General features: G+C 43.7%; 1 non-coding gene across 1 annotated transcript; it reads right to left on the bottom strand.

The window, feature by feature from the left end:
* Positions 1-744: 744 nt before the first annotated feature.
* On the bottom strand, positions 745-816 carry TRNAA-UGC (transfer RNA alanine (anticodon UGC)). The gene has a single exon. It is a non-coding gene; the product is annotated as a tRNA-Ala (tRNA).
* Positions 817-14,596: the final 13,780 nt, after the last annotated feature.

Below are 14,596 nucleotides of genomic sequence, written 5' to 3'. Positions count from 1 at the left end.
GTGAATACAACTTATGCTTCAATTTCATCAGCTGTGGTTTTGAGCACACTCATGCAGTACACATTGTTACTGCCGCCACAGGGCCGGCGCATCTACTCCTCATGAGAACAGTAACTTAAAATGTACGAAAGGAGTGCGCTTTTGGGAACAGTGCAATAATTTCCGTCATCCTCCACGAGAAGATCCCGAAAGTCAACACTATATATGTTTTTATCTTGGTAATTAGGTTTTTGATGAGAGATTGCAGTACTTCTAACACTTCCCACAAGATGCGCCTGAAGTGAGTCTTTAAAAAAAAAACGTCACATATTTTGCTTATACGCGCAGCTACTTTCGGCTCAAGTTGGCATCTTGGCTCGTTTTTCCTATTTCACGGATATTTCTCGCCTTTTTGACCGGGCAACACTGACAGCCATGGCTGCATGAATTATTACAAAATGGGGGATAAAAAGTCACGTTGCGATGGACACCTCCAAGGGTAGGACAGCATTTTTGCGCACCCGAATATTAAGTATATTCGCTGGAGCCCTGTTTTTCACGTACGACGCCGCCTCCACCGAAATATTTAACTCACAAAAGCTTCCCTTAAAAGCGAGTAAACGGAATCTTCAGTGATTTGAGCTGTGCCTGTATATGCAGGCAATACTTGTCGGCGCAGGATATCGAGCTGGCAGTGAGTGTGTCAGCTGGCGAGAAAGATTATTCAAAAGAAATAAAAAGGCGAGGCATGAAAAAGAAACTGTTTGGAGGTGCCGGGGTTCGAACCCGGGACCTCTCGCATGCAAAGCGAGCGCTCTACCACTGAGCTACACCCCCAGAACGGGGAAAGTGGTCACTAAGTGTCGTGTCATAATAGTTAGCATTTTGCCTTTTTATATAGTGAAGTGTGAGGTCAGGTTGAAGCACTCATGTACGCAAAGAATTCGCGGCAACCTGCCATTACAGATATCAAGTGGAAAGATAACCCATCGGTCAATGTCCGATAATAATGCATACTAGCAAGCATACGTTTTCTCTTTTTTCTCATAGGGGCTCTACTTACAAAAAGAATTCTAGACAGCATTGAGTTTAGGAACACGTGGGCACTTTATAGTATGAAAACGTGGGTATAATATATGGTATCCCCTCAAAATGTATACGCCTCGCTAGTTGGCAGCCAACGTTGAAAGATATTGCAACTCGCTTATTTTGGTGCATCCGGACTGTTTGCGAATCTCGGCGTAGACCCCGCGGCATTGTTTCAGAAGCCTCGTGATTGTGTAACTTCATTCCGCTAAGAATTCGCCCAGCACGCGAACAGTCTTTGTGTGGCCACAAGTTATAACGGCGAATTCTCCGATAGCACATGTATAAACGCCGGCGCCCTTAAGAGCTTGTCAGTTTTATCGGTGATATATATGCTCTGCTTGCCGCTATAACCCCCATTCTAGAACGCTTTTCACTCAACGCTCCACCTTCACTCGATGGATGGATGGATGGATGCATAGATGGATGGATGGATATGGCTGTAGCCTTTAGATTGGGCGGTGGCTAGCGCCACCAAGCCGTAATACTTAATGAACCAAAAACTAGATTGATTTTTTTCTTTAAAAAGTGAGTTTGAGGATTCGTACTTTGCAGTGAAGGGTTTAATTTTCACTCGTGCCTTGACTTTAGCCACCAATCAGATAACCTCCTTCTAGTTAAGTCTACCCGCTTAAAGTCTATTTTGCCCTCCCGGTCCCTAAACCCCATTGCTTTGAAAAGCTCTGCGCCATCATCCTGAACTATAGGGTGAAGCCCTTTACAGAACATTATCAAGTGTTCAGCAGTTTCTTCTTCCTCTCCACATGCACTGCATACCGTGTCTACCCCTTCGTATTCGGCCCGATATGTCTTGGTTCGCAGTACTCCCGTCCCGGCCTCAAATAGTAGAGAACTACCCCGAGTATTATCATAGATCCTTTCCTTGGCAATTTTCTGCTTAAAAGTTCGATCGATCTCCAGTGGGGACTTCTTAATCATGCCCATTCTCCACTTGTCAGTTTCCGTTTTCTTCACTTTCTTCTTAACCGATATTTCTTTTTGGTTTGGCCACCTGCTATTTTCTAAGTACTTATAAGTCAATTTCCTGCTCCGCTTCCTCTATTTTGTATCAACATTCGTCTTGTACAAGTAGCTGAAAACCTTCCTAGCCCAACGCTCCTCCGCCATTTTTCTCAATCGCTCAAGAAAGCCGATGGGAGCGCCATCTCTAGGCAGTGCAAGTCACTGCATATGAGTGACAATTTGCTGCTATTCTCGAGTAGCGCAGCGTCATTTTCAGCCGAGCAGCGGCGCAGTGCTCAACTCTGTCAATTGAAGAGTGAAAGTCGAGTCGAGGAGCGTTTGTGAATATGGGGGTAAGTGTTACGGGTGTATCACCGTAGTTTGAGATTTGTTTCACGGGTGCAGGTTCACCCAAAGAAAGTTTCAGCTTTAGAAAGCCGATTTACATCGTCGTCAATGTCACAACCATGTGACAATATGACTGGTAATATTCATCCTGAACCATGTCTCATTTAGTGATGGGGATTCTTCAAACCAGCTGTTCTCGTGTTAAACTGTTAGGCCTAGGTTACCAAGGAGCAATCATTTGTCATTCCATGTACGGACAGGTTGGTGCTAATGCGTGGCGATGGCACGCATTAGCACCAACTTCTTCTTTTTCAGTATAGTTGTCACAGAGTACAGTGAACAGTGCTAACTTCTGCCGCCACAGGTTTCACCACAACAAATGTTTCATTTCCTTATGAAACGACAGTCAGCTCGGACCAATTGTACGACCAGAAGGCGCCGGCTCCTCCGGGCGTAGTCTGCTCGCCTCGGTCGATCAGTGGCTACAGGGTGCTAGACTGCTGACCCGCAGGTCACGGGTTCAATCACGGCCGTAGCGGTCGCATTATGGTGGAAGCGAAATTACAAAGAGCCCTGTGCTGTAGGATGTGAGTGCATGTCAATAACACCCCATGGTCTAATTTGCCGGAGCCCTCCCTTACGGTGTCTCTCATATTCATATCTTGGTTTCGGGAAAAAACACGCCCACATAACAATATTGACACGCTGTGTTGGTGGCAGAAGACGAGAGCGAAGAAGTGAATGGCAGCTCTGTCTGAGTTTGTTCAATCGTTACTTGAGCCTCTAAATTCTGATCTGATTCCTTTAACTGAGCAACAAAATTCTCCAGAAATTGTTTACCAAGATATCTTCCCAACTCACGCTAAGCTATTACCTACAGGCATTTTAAATGGTTTATTGCAGGACGATTTAAATACTCTGCCAACAAATGTCATTATAGCAACGGACGCATCTCAATCACATGAAAAATCAGTCGTTGGATTATACTGCCCCGTACTTGATTGGTCATTTTCACTTCGCTTCCCGAATTTTCTTCCTGTCTTTCTGACTGAATTCATGGCAATAATGTTAGCTTCGCGAAAGGTAAATATTTCCATTCCAGTCATAGCAGTCATAACTGATTCATTATCAGTGTGCTCTTCTCTGTCCGCATCTGGTCACTCACCTATAGTGAAACTTTTTAAATCATTGATTCCCTGTCATCTCCGAAGTATTCATTCAATCTGGACACCATGGCACGAAGGTTTGTTGTTAAACGAAACAGCTGATTCTCTTGCGAAGGCGTCCCTTTCGACACCAATAATTCCTATTTTTCTTCATACAGTATACATTACGGTGGCGCGATTTCGCACACTTAAAATCAGGCAAAATTTATCTGACCCTGCACTGACGGCTTCTCCAGAGTACAAACACTTATTATTTCCCTGGCGCAGTGAACTGACTAATTCAAGGATGCTAGAAGATGTCATCACGAAATTTCGTTGCCGCGTTACTTCCCTCATTTTTTACTTGCATAGATCAGGCATATTGAATTCCCTTATGTGCATTTACTGTAATCAAGAGGAAACGATCAGTCATTTTTTATTACAGTGTCGCCTTTTCGATTTATTCAGGCAAAGCATACAGCACCACCTCTTCAAAGACTGGGCTTGCAACTATCACAACCTGATCTTCTTTCATTTGGAGCCTCTACACTGGGTTTCAGCCACAGGGATGTTTTATTCGCCGTTCAAGAATACATCACTGCGAATAAACAATTTTCTTGCAAAATTACTGTCTCACTATTTTTTCTTCTTTTTTTTCTGCAAACTTGATATCGGTATTTCAAATCAAAATTAAGATACAAAAAATTTGTAGGAATGATGCATTGCTGAAAGTTTAGGGTGAATTCACCTTATAATCGGCCAATCCCCTTCTTTGGGTACGAGTAATTTGCACAGGGAAGCAACAGCAACAACAAACAGTCCTCCGTGCACTTCAAGTTCCTGTCTATCGTTTCCTCCCGCGACAATAATATTATTATGCGGGCATAGTCAGCCCCATATATTCACACAATAGTGAGGAAAGCGCTGCGACGAATCTTTGCTGCCTCCCTGAAGGGGAACTCCACGCGTCGCTTATGGGAGCCATTCTAGCTGCTCAAACGCAAAAAAAAAACATCTGTTAATCTCGTGAACTTAATCAATAACTTCTTAATATATATTAGGGCAGTTGATTTACCTTTTGACAACAGGCGTCGTGTGTAGTTATCATATCTCTGAACATGAACTGAAACCATCAATTTTCACCCGGTCTTAACTTTCAAAGCAGATCTTGAGAAAGTACAGAGAACCGGAAGTTGGTATTTGATCGGAAGTACTTGGAAGAAAGCAAGAAGGTCACTCGTTTAACGTGCCTCTGATAAGCGAAAGTATTGCGGCAATTGGAACACTGGCTTATTAATCGTCACCAAGAAAAGTGTGTGATATTAGCAAAAATTCGACGTCCTATAACCACGATATACAAAGCGATAGACACCGTGGTGGTGGGCTCCGGAAATAGCGACTATATGGCGTTCTTTGACGAGCACTGTCATCGCACTGCACACGCCAAGAAAAATATCGAGCCTTTCGGAAATAAAACAGTGACTATGTGACTAAGCGGCATTTCGGTTCTAGCTAACAGCCGCCAAGAAAGGATGCGATGTCGGATGCTCGCGGGTCAAGTGCACAGACTGCAACGCTTAGTACGCTTCTACACGCGCACATCTTTTATGTGGGGTACGCTTTAATACTTTATCCATATGAAGCGAAAGTCATGTGTTCCACACCGCCACGGCCGTCACATTTTGGTACAGGCGAAATGCCACATGCCCGCGTAAACTCTGCTTCGCACGTGCACGTTGATGAACACTTCACGGTTAAAATCTGCGACGCCCTTAATTACGCCATGCTTTACAATCCCATCCCCCTCTCCTCCCTCTTAAGCCTGTGTCATCAGCCCCCCTCTCTCCAAACCTTGCTGTCTACCTCCAATCACCGGTTACGACTCACGACTAAGCAGGGGGACCACTGCGAGCACAAAATTACAGTATGTATACTATCAAAGAAGTTATTTTGCTGGTGAAAACAAAACAGTAACCCCGCCCTCCTCTTCGATGTTACTTCAAACTAACACCCCCCCCCACCCCAAAACGAGTGGTGGGATACGCCCCTGTACAGCGTGCTGTGATTTCGTGCCACGTACCAACCACGCTGACGCGTTCACCTGTCAGCTGTCTCACTTCCATTCATGGATAACATAAAACCTTGAACGCTCGCTGCTGTTGTGATCGAAAAATAAAGTTGTATGATGAAGTGCTGCCCGTGTTGCCTGCTATTCCACTTCTTGATTCCACACACACGCACACGCACATTATTTATATTCCACCCTGATACAGATAGTTTGGCAAAATATGGCGCTTCTCCATCGTTTTACAGTTTAATATAGCACGCGCTTTGTTTACAGCCGGAAAGAGAATTAGCTGAAAACCTTCTAATTTAAATGCATCTAATTTGACATCTGCTGCAAGGTGACACGATAATAAGAAGAGAAAAGCATGTCACCACATGTATGTACAGAATGAATGCATGTGCACTAGTACTGTACCGCACTTCGTTTCGAAAAAAAAATACAAGCAGCGCCTTATCTGCGACAACAGAGACTTCTGAGGCCATTAAAAACTTTGCATATATTTTAGCTAGACTGATTTGAGCTAAAGAAACTATTAGATGGTTTTGAACTTTAAATCTCTGTTTGTATTTCCATGTACTGTTTCATTTTTGTTCAGTCTTTTGTATATGCATAAACTTGGTCTATGCATGCACCTAAGGATATTCGAATTATCAAGATATTCAGTTTAGTTATGTCAGAAAACTTGTAAAAGACTTTTAAAGAGGGCTCTGGTGAAATCCTATGAAGAAGTCGCGTAATACCGCTTCGGGCACGCCTATTACGTTAAAGGGTGGTTTGATTACTTAATCATATGAACTTTGAGCCTTACTTATCAATAAATAAATAAATTATATAATAAATAAATATATAAAATAAATAAATAAATAAATAATCAGCCAATCAATCAATCAGAATATTTTGACTACTGACGGCAGGCTAGAGCCCTTTACGCAGTGCTTGACTGCAACTCAAAAGCAATAGCTGTCGCATCAAGAAATTTCAGCCGCGATTTGTAAATGTTAAAGGAAAGTTCAACTACAAACATAGTGCCAAAGCCTTCGACACAGCACTGATCTGCAATCACAATCTATTTTAGAGCCATTTTTTGAGCTCACTAATGTGTTCAGACCGAGTGTTTTTTTTTGGGGGGCTAAAGTTATCAAAAACTGGAATGATCTACCTGGTTTAGTTAGTGAAATCAGTCTCGCTGATCTTTCGTTATAGACACTTTTATATTATTATAGTTTTATTTTCTTCATTTTTTTAGCATACTGCATTCAGGAGGTGCAAATATTTGTTTCTGTTGTTGCACATAAGGTTATAGTACTGTTTAAACGCATTCATTTTGTATTTATGTACACCCCTCTGGCGCTATAGCCCCGCATCGCACTGCCATATTTGACAATAAATAGAGATAACGTTCGAACGCGTTCCCCGCAGTGCTTAGTTTTAATCTGATGAGACATAATTGTTGCATCATAAAGAGTCGGGTGCAGTTTCTTGCATCAGAGAATATTTAGGCTGCAGACAATTTTAAAAAATGTAAAAAAAAAGCGTTTCATACAGGGTTCAGCTGCAATCTTATAACAAATATCTGACTTCATGAAGGTTTGGGTGCGGTTTCTCGCTTTATAGAATGTTTTCACCTCAAAAAACGTTGAAAAGTCTTCCATACAGGATTCAGTTGCAGTCTTATGACCAATATCTGTGACATCATGAAGTGTAAGCCACAGTTAGTTGCATTAGAGCATATTCCAGCTACAGAAAAAAAACAACCCCCAGAAGCATTCTACGCAGTGCTTGATTCCTATATTATGACCAATATCTGTTGCATCATTAAGATCCAGGGGTGACTTGTTGCATTAGAGAATATTTATACAGCGGATGTCATTCGAAAGCCTTCTTCACAGGGCTCAAATGTAGGCTTATGACCTAAATCTGTCGCACCATGAAGTTTGAGGCGTGATTATTAAGTTAAAGAGTACTGTAAAATAAGAACTGTAGGCATGTATTGGGTGTACCAGCATATTCACGATAATTTTGTTGCGGTGTCGGCGTCGACGCTACTACTACGTTGTTGTGTGTGAAGAAGAAGAAGGCGGCGTGTTCTGGTGAAACGCAGCCACCATATCGACTGTCTAGCTATTTTCCTCTGTAAATATCTTATAAACACAATCGCAACAATAATAACAAATTTGGTAGTGCAGTTATAGGAACCTGGTTAGTATTCAACCTTGATTATAATTAATTTTTGCCTGTTAGATCTTTCAGAAAGTCAAGCACGCATATATGTCTTGTGCACTGCCGGGAAGTGTATAAATTGAGCAGTTGGGCTGAACAACAGGGCATGTTCAGTGATGAGAAAACAATGAAATATAGTTATTTCTGCAGTAGTACATTTTACCTGTATTTTATTGCTAGAAAGTCCATATATATATATATATATATATATATATATATATATATATATATATATATATATATATATATATATATATATATATATGGACTTTCTCCAGATTTCGGACTTCTCAATCTTGGTCCTTGTAATAAACTGTAGGGCATCTTTGGTTGAAAAAGCTGCCCTTTTTTTATGTAAAAAATATCAGCCGCTGTGCGCCGAAATTTCGGGGCACATCGTTTAGACTGCACAGAAACTTATTCTTCCTTTTTTTCTATTTCGTAACTAAAGTAGGCGCAAAAAGACAACGTCAAGCCATTGAAGATGCCTGCCACACTGCTCCCGTTCACTTTCTTTAAGTTGCAACCAAGCTTGAACCATTTTCATGAACAGAGTAATTAAATTCCTGGTCAGCACTATTAGCAAGGACGCGTCAATAGGCCTCAACTCTGGCGCCAGCTCTAACGATTCCGCAAACATCGATGGCTGTGCCCCATGATGCACAGACGTCACAGGCGTGCACACAAAGGGGCCAGGAGGGGCGGGTGGTCGCCTCCTCTAGTCACCGTGGGGGGGGGGGTCACAATATCATCTCCATAGGTTAATATAACAGGGAGGGGGGCGCTAATTCAACCCTTACATTGACATAATAGGGAGAGGGCAGTGCGACGAACTTTCGCTTCTCCCTCTTAAAAAGAACCCTGTGCACGCCTATGATATACGTGCAGTGTCCCAAACGCGAATTCGCGGGAGTGGCGCACGCACCAATTTTCATTTCTGCATGATACCGCTGTAGTTGCTTTGGTCACTGCGACGTCAATCACTTCCAAAATAGTTAAAACTGTGGCGGGTGACGCACAATGAATATTTTAACGTGCTCTCATATCTTCGGAAACGTACGAATTTGCTCCAGTTGAGAACGCAGCGTTATGTCCTGATGTGGGACAGTTTTGAGCCAAAAGATCAAGCAACACGGAACGTCTGCCTTGGACGTCACGTCGCCGCATGCCAGCGGTTGCGCGCCCTTTTCCTCCAAAGGCGCGGCTGACACTTTTGACGCGTAGGCGCGTGCACGTTGACGCGTAGGCCACTGTCTTTTACTTGTGTCCGTGCATACGGGAATAACCCACAGGCAAGATAATGAAAGAGTTAACAACGGCTTATCAGCGTGGTACCTGGAAACGCTCTCTCCTTTCTCCTTCTCTGAAAACTGAAGCCGCGTTTTTTTTTAGAGTGATCTGTACACCATACGTACACCTCAAGCACGCTCACGGTGATAACTTCCGTTTCGTACATATAGTACTGGCCGAATGAATTTCCGGAAACTGCCTCTTCTTTGCTGATGCCGATTACACGCGCGTTGTCCCAGTTTCTGCCCTGCCCCTGTGGCCCCGCCTGTGCTGGTTCACGACCTCCTCCGTCGTCTTCGCCCCCCCCTCCCCCCTCCTACACTTGAGACCCTACGCAGTGCACCACAAATTGGGTCGTCGTATGCCATGTCCTTCCGTAACCGGCTCAAATATGGCCTTAACTCTCTCACACAGCTGCTTCCGCGGAAACGTATCTTGCCTGAATTTTTTTTACTCTGTTGTTTGCCTCCCACTATTTTATTTTCTAATGATCTGCCTTTTTAAATCTCAAAAGTAATACACGTATACCGGTTCTGGCTGGAAATACATGTCAGTTATAGCGACCACTCCGACAAGCTGCCGAATATTCCTTCTTGGTCAGGATTCACAGTGACTGCGATTATGGGGGAAAATGCACCCGTAACGTCACGAAAGTCGTTAGGGAGTTTTAGTGCTGGGTACGCAGGCGGCTTGCGTACGCAAGACGATGGGTTGGCGGTATTGCGCATGCGCGAAGCCCCAAACAGATGCGTCGCAAGATCGCTGGGGCGATGGGGCCATGCGTCCGCGCGGTCCACCTTCGCAAGAACTCGCGGTATCCGCACTGCAGATACTCTAGCCGTCGAGTTAAAATAAGCCAAAGTGCGAGTACTTATAGCGATTACACGGTTTCAGCCACATTTCCAAAGCTAGAATGGCCTGGAACATAGAAACTAAAAAAAATATGCCAGCCCCAGACCAGCTGAATAGGTGGCGCCATCTAGTGCGGCTATAGTGAAACAGACAACCACAACTTTGTTTTGCAGAAACATTGTGCATTGTACATCTGGTGCAAAAACTGCCCAGCGACAATACTACAAACGAGTAACCTTTTTATTCATTTTCACCTCAAAAACATTACGCGTAAGCTAGCATGTTCATGACTGCGGTTGCACGAAGTGTCACAAGATGTCGACACTGTCGTTACAAAAACGTTGTATTTCACGTTTTTGCGTATACCAGATTACTGTACACAATAAAAAAAGTGTCCTGATCACTATGTATGTTTAATTTAACATTTTAAATCATAAAAAGACCTAAATAATACTTACGCGACAAGACGCTGTGGCTCTGCGAGCGCGTGTGACCATCGTACGGCTTGCGTTTGCGTGCGTGCCACCATGGCGCCAACTAACAGGAATTTCTTGTTGGGTATGGGTTGGGCACGCAACGCCGCGCGCTCCCGAGCCCGCAAGGCCCCAAGAGATTGCGTACCCAGCACTAAAACTCCCTGTTGTTTACGGTAAGTCTTACGTGAACAGCCCATCTACACGATGTTTGCAGAATACGCGCAGGTTGCAGTAGAAACTGCGGAAACATATCGTGTATATATACTTACGTGCGTGCCACCATGTGCGAATGTACAGTTACGCACGTTTCGAACGCCAGCGTCAGTACATGGTTAGTTCACCTGTCCGAACCAGTGAAACGAGAGCAAAAGGTAAGCGCCAGGTAGGAGTCATTCGCGGCAAACTCCGAGAAGCAAACATGAGAAAAATAAACGCAGTAGAAAGGAGATCGGAGAACAGAAAATAGATACTCACAAAACAGGTCAGATTATCGCAAAAAAACGAAGAAAGAACGATAAAAATGCAAAGAAAACACGTGAAAAAAAAACAGAAAAGAGCAGGAAAGCGCACATACACACAATAACAAAACAGAGCAGTATAGAGCTCTATGCAGAGCTGTATGTCCTGGGTTCTTGTTGAAGATCTTCCTTGCAGCAGTAATGACGTGAGCGCTATATCGAAACTCAGTTTTTTTTAATTCATGACAGTGTTTCAAAAATCAATCAATTGTTAAACCAGCAGCACCTGGTTGATTAGGGCACGGTTCGGATTGAACTTCCCCATTCTAGCTGTGTTACTACACAGCTAGGCTTCCCGCCATCATGCCACCTTGCTTGTCGCTTTTGTTGAACCTTGTATTCTGACCTCTGATCTTCGCTGGCAATTGCGAGGAACTTCATGACACTTTCTGTATACGCCAAATTATATTTTATTGCGAGAGTGCTCTTAAAATAACACGACATGGAAAACACTTTCGCGAACCTTGTTTTGATGTTACCAACTCTGTCTCACATTCGTCGTTGTGATTCATACAACATTCTTTCATATCACTCATCAGCTCATACGTTTGCGAATTATATGAGTAATTGCTGCCTCATATGCGCCTTCGTTTCAGATCATGTTGTATATTGCGGAAGTTCTTTTCCTGATTATGCACATGTATAGCTTTTAAAGGAGTCTAGCTTAACTTTTATAAGCTCGAAAGTGAAGATCGCGCCATTCTGTTTTGTAGAAGATAATACTTCACTTTCTCTTATTGAGGGCCCTCTGAACATTACATTTCTAAAATTATGCGCTCGTTCTCAGGCGATAAACCCGTCTTTACCAGGGACATTCCCTATACATTATAAAGCGCACCAATCAGTTCACTATGAAGGGCGAGGACTTGTCTTTTTTTCCTTTTTAGAATTCACAAAGTCGTCGACCAACACTGTGTGGCATGTGGGTTCCCAACCAGCAATTGTGTTCCCTTCAATTTCTTGTCAAGGCACTTCCAAAGCAATGTATTCGTGCTCTATCACACTTTTTTCCAGATTTATTATCAATACTCGGGGACGAGGTGACGTCCTTTTTTTGTGCATCTAATTAGCGAAGAAGTTCGAGACTGAAAATTGGAGCAGTGATTGATTGAGCCAGCGCAGGCTTTCTGTGATCAAAACAGCCATTTGCGACTAGCTGAGATCATTCGCTTTGCGACTAACTTGGTCGCCTCACCGGTGCCACAGTCCGTTTCATACATCACTTGCAAGTTGTGGAATCTATGGATGCGGGAAGTTTGGCCAGCAAGATAAGTGAGTACGCTTGTCTCGACAGACATCGGGAGCGATTGCAGGTGTTATTCACCGATGAAGGGCGCTGTCAAGAAATTCACATGGAAGTCAACGACATTACAGAGCGCCAACATGCAAGAAAACATATTAGTTACGGCAACCGACAGCATAACTGTGGAAGTCTTTGTCGAGCGTAGTTCACCTTGATCAAAGAATTACTTAGCAACAAGAAAAGCCGGATAAAAAGTGCCTTAAGATTTTAGAAACCTATGGTAGTTATTCAAATTGCCTCTTTCAGCCTTCTTCAAAGTGCTTTAGGCGCTAAATACGCACACCACGGAAGAAAGCGACGGGGAAGAACGACACTCACAACTTCATCGAAATGCAACCCCGCATCTTTCTTGTAAGCAGCCGAGCACGTAGCTGTTGAGGAGAAGGAAACACACACTACAAGCGCCCACTCATAGCTGAATCTCAATAGACGACAGAGCGTACATATATACAACTATGGGCAACGGCAATAGCATTTCGAAAGGGTGAAATGCACGAATGCGCCCATACATAGATTGTTTTCGGGGAGAGAGGGGGTTCACATCGACCCTCTGGGTGGGGGGAAGGGGGTCGCATCATATTTCCTCTGTGATGTAACTATCGGTGGTAGCTTGAGCAGATTGTGTACATGCATATGAAAAACATGATACCCCCGACCCCTGCTCCTTCCCATGCGTATGCTTGTGAAGACAGTAAGTAAAGGTAAAATAATCGCAGTAAAATACAGTAAACGAGAGGTACAGTGGCCGTTTGGAGCAACAGATTTGTCTTCTAAAATGCATCATTGCAACAACCCGCCCGATCGGAGAAGACATCATAATCGTTAATCTCGTTGATGGCGTAGCCTTCGTCCGACCGAAAAGCGTTTCACAAGTCAAGAACGGCTCCGCTTACAAGGAGGAATGAGAGGTAAACGCGGCATGTTTTCGATCATTCATATTTACATTTCGATTTTGCTTACTTTGCTGTACGAATTTCTTACTGTCGATGTTTGTGACTGCATGCCTATGAAAATGACTTTCATGTTAGGCTCTGTCAAGCAGGCCTGAACGCAGTCATAGCTATTAGTGAACATCATTTACTTCATTTCGCGCATACAAGCATGCTTGCGATAAGCAATAAGTAATTCTTTTTGTGTGTTATGCTGCACGTTGGCAACACGATTGCGCATGAGCTATTTTTGGGGCAGACTTTTTGAAAAACCTTGGTTGACGTAAATGTTGCCCTGTGACTTTTGATAACAATAAAGTACTCCAATAGTAGAAGCTTCATCGTGCAATCTGCGAGGGCAAGGTAATCATTGTTGATGAATGTGTGCTTGGACTCATTCGAAAATGCACCTCGGACCAGACTATACCCATTCACGTTGAAATAGCTCGTTCGTTGCGTACATGCGCTAGAAAACTTAAAAACTTGCAGAAACGCGGAATGTTTTTTTTTGTTGTTTTTTTCGTAGCTTTCGTCGCTTTGCTCCCTGAAACGATGGCATTGCGGCTAAGTGTCTTTCATTGAGTGCAAGCGTGCATCCGTCATTTCCCTTTACGTGAACCGATTCAGAACTGTTCAGATTATTTCACCCCGCAGTATAGATATGCCACTGTTCTAACTAGTATGTGCATTGATGCTTGCAACACCTAAGCCGGCGCGAACAGGTGCAGTCTCGTACCACACAAAATATCAAATGATCGGTCGAATAGTGATGAAGCAAAGAACTGCAGTGTAGTACAAAGCATAGGGCACCATAATAAATTTCTCAGAACACGTGAACTCTGACGAGAACTGTCCGCGCACGCAACACGAGTTTACTTACGCTGTGCAGTGCACCAAACATGCCTGTTGGTTGTCTGTTTCGGACATTCTGATGCGAATCGCTGGAATTTCACTGCTGGCATCAACTCCTTCGTGTTCAGTGACGTGTTCTTGTGTGAGATCACAACGCAAGAGATCCTACCAGCTTTGCGTAAGGATGCAGTCACAAACGCCAGACGTTGCACACGCAGAGTAAGATACTAGGTGAGTGCGACTTTACCGGCATCGGAAGTGAAGCGGAGCATATGAACGCCAGCCAATCTTTCCACCAGGGCAGAAACGAGCGCTAGTGTTTAACGCGGTACTTTACCATCCGGCATGTATTGTAACTAAAGTTCTCATTTCTCGTATTCAGTGTCCCTTCCCGAACTTTGCTGAGCGCGTTGCTTCCTAGCAGTGCGAAGCCACTCCCTTGAAATACGCTGCCTACATGTATTGCTGAAAATCCCTTTCACACCGTGGCAGAGCGATTTCGTTCTCTCCCGTTGCCCATACTCCTTGCTTTTTGGTGGCACCTTTCACTTGCAGATGTGGTTCGCG

This window comes from Rhipicephalus microplus, chromosome 3 (assembly GCF_043290135.1).
Source record: "Rhipicephalus microplus isolate Deutch F79 chromosome 3, USDA_Rmic, whole genome shotgun sequence".
Taxonomy (NCBI): Eukaryota; Metazoa; Arthropoda; class Arachnida; order Ixodida; family Ixodidae; genus Rhipicephalus; species Rhipicephalus microplus.
This window is presented reverse-complemented; position numbering and strand designations above follow the sequence as displayed.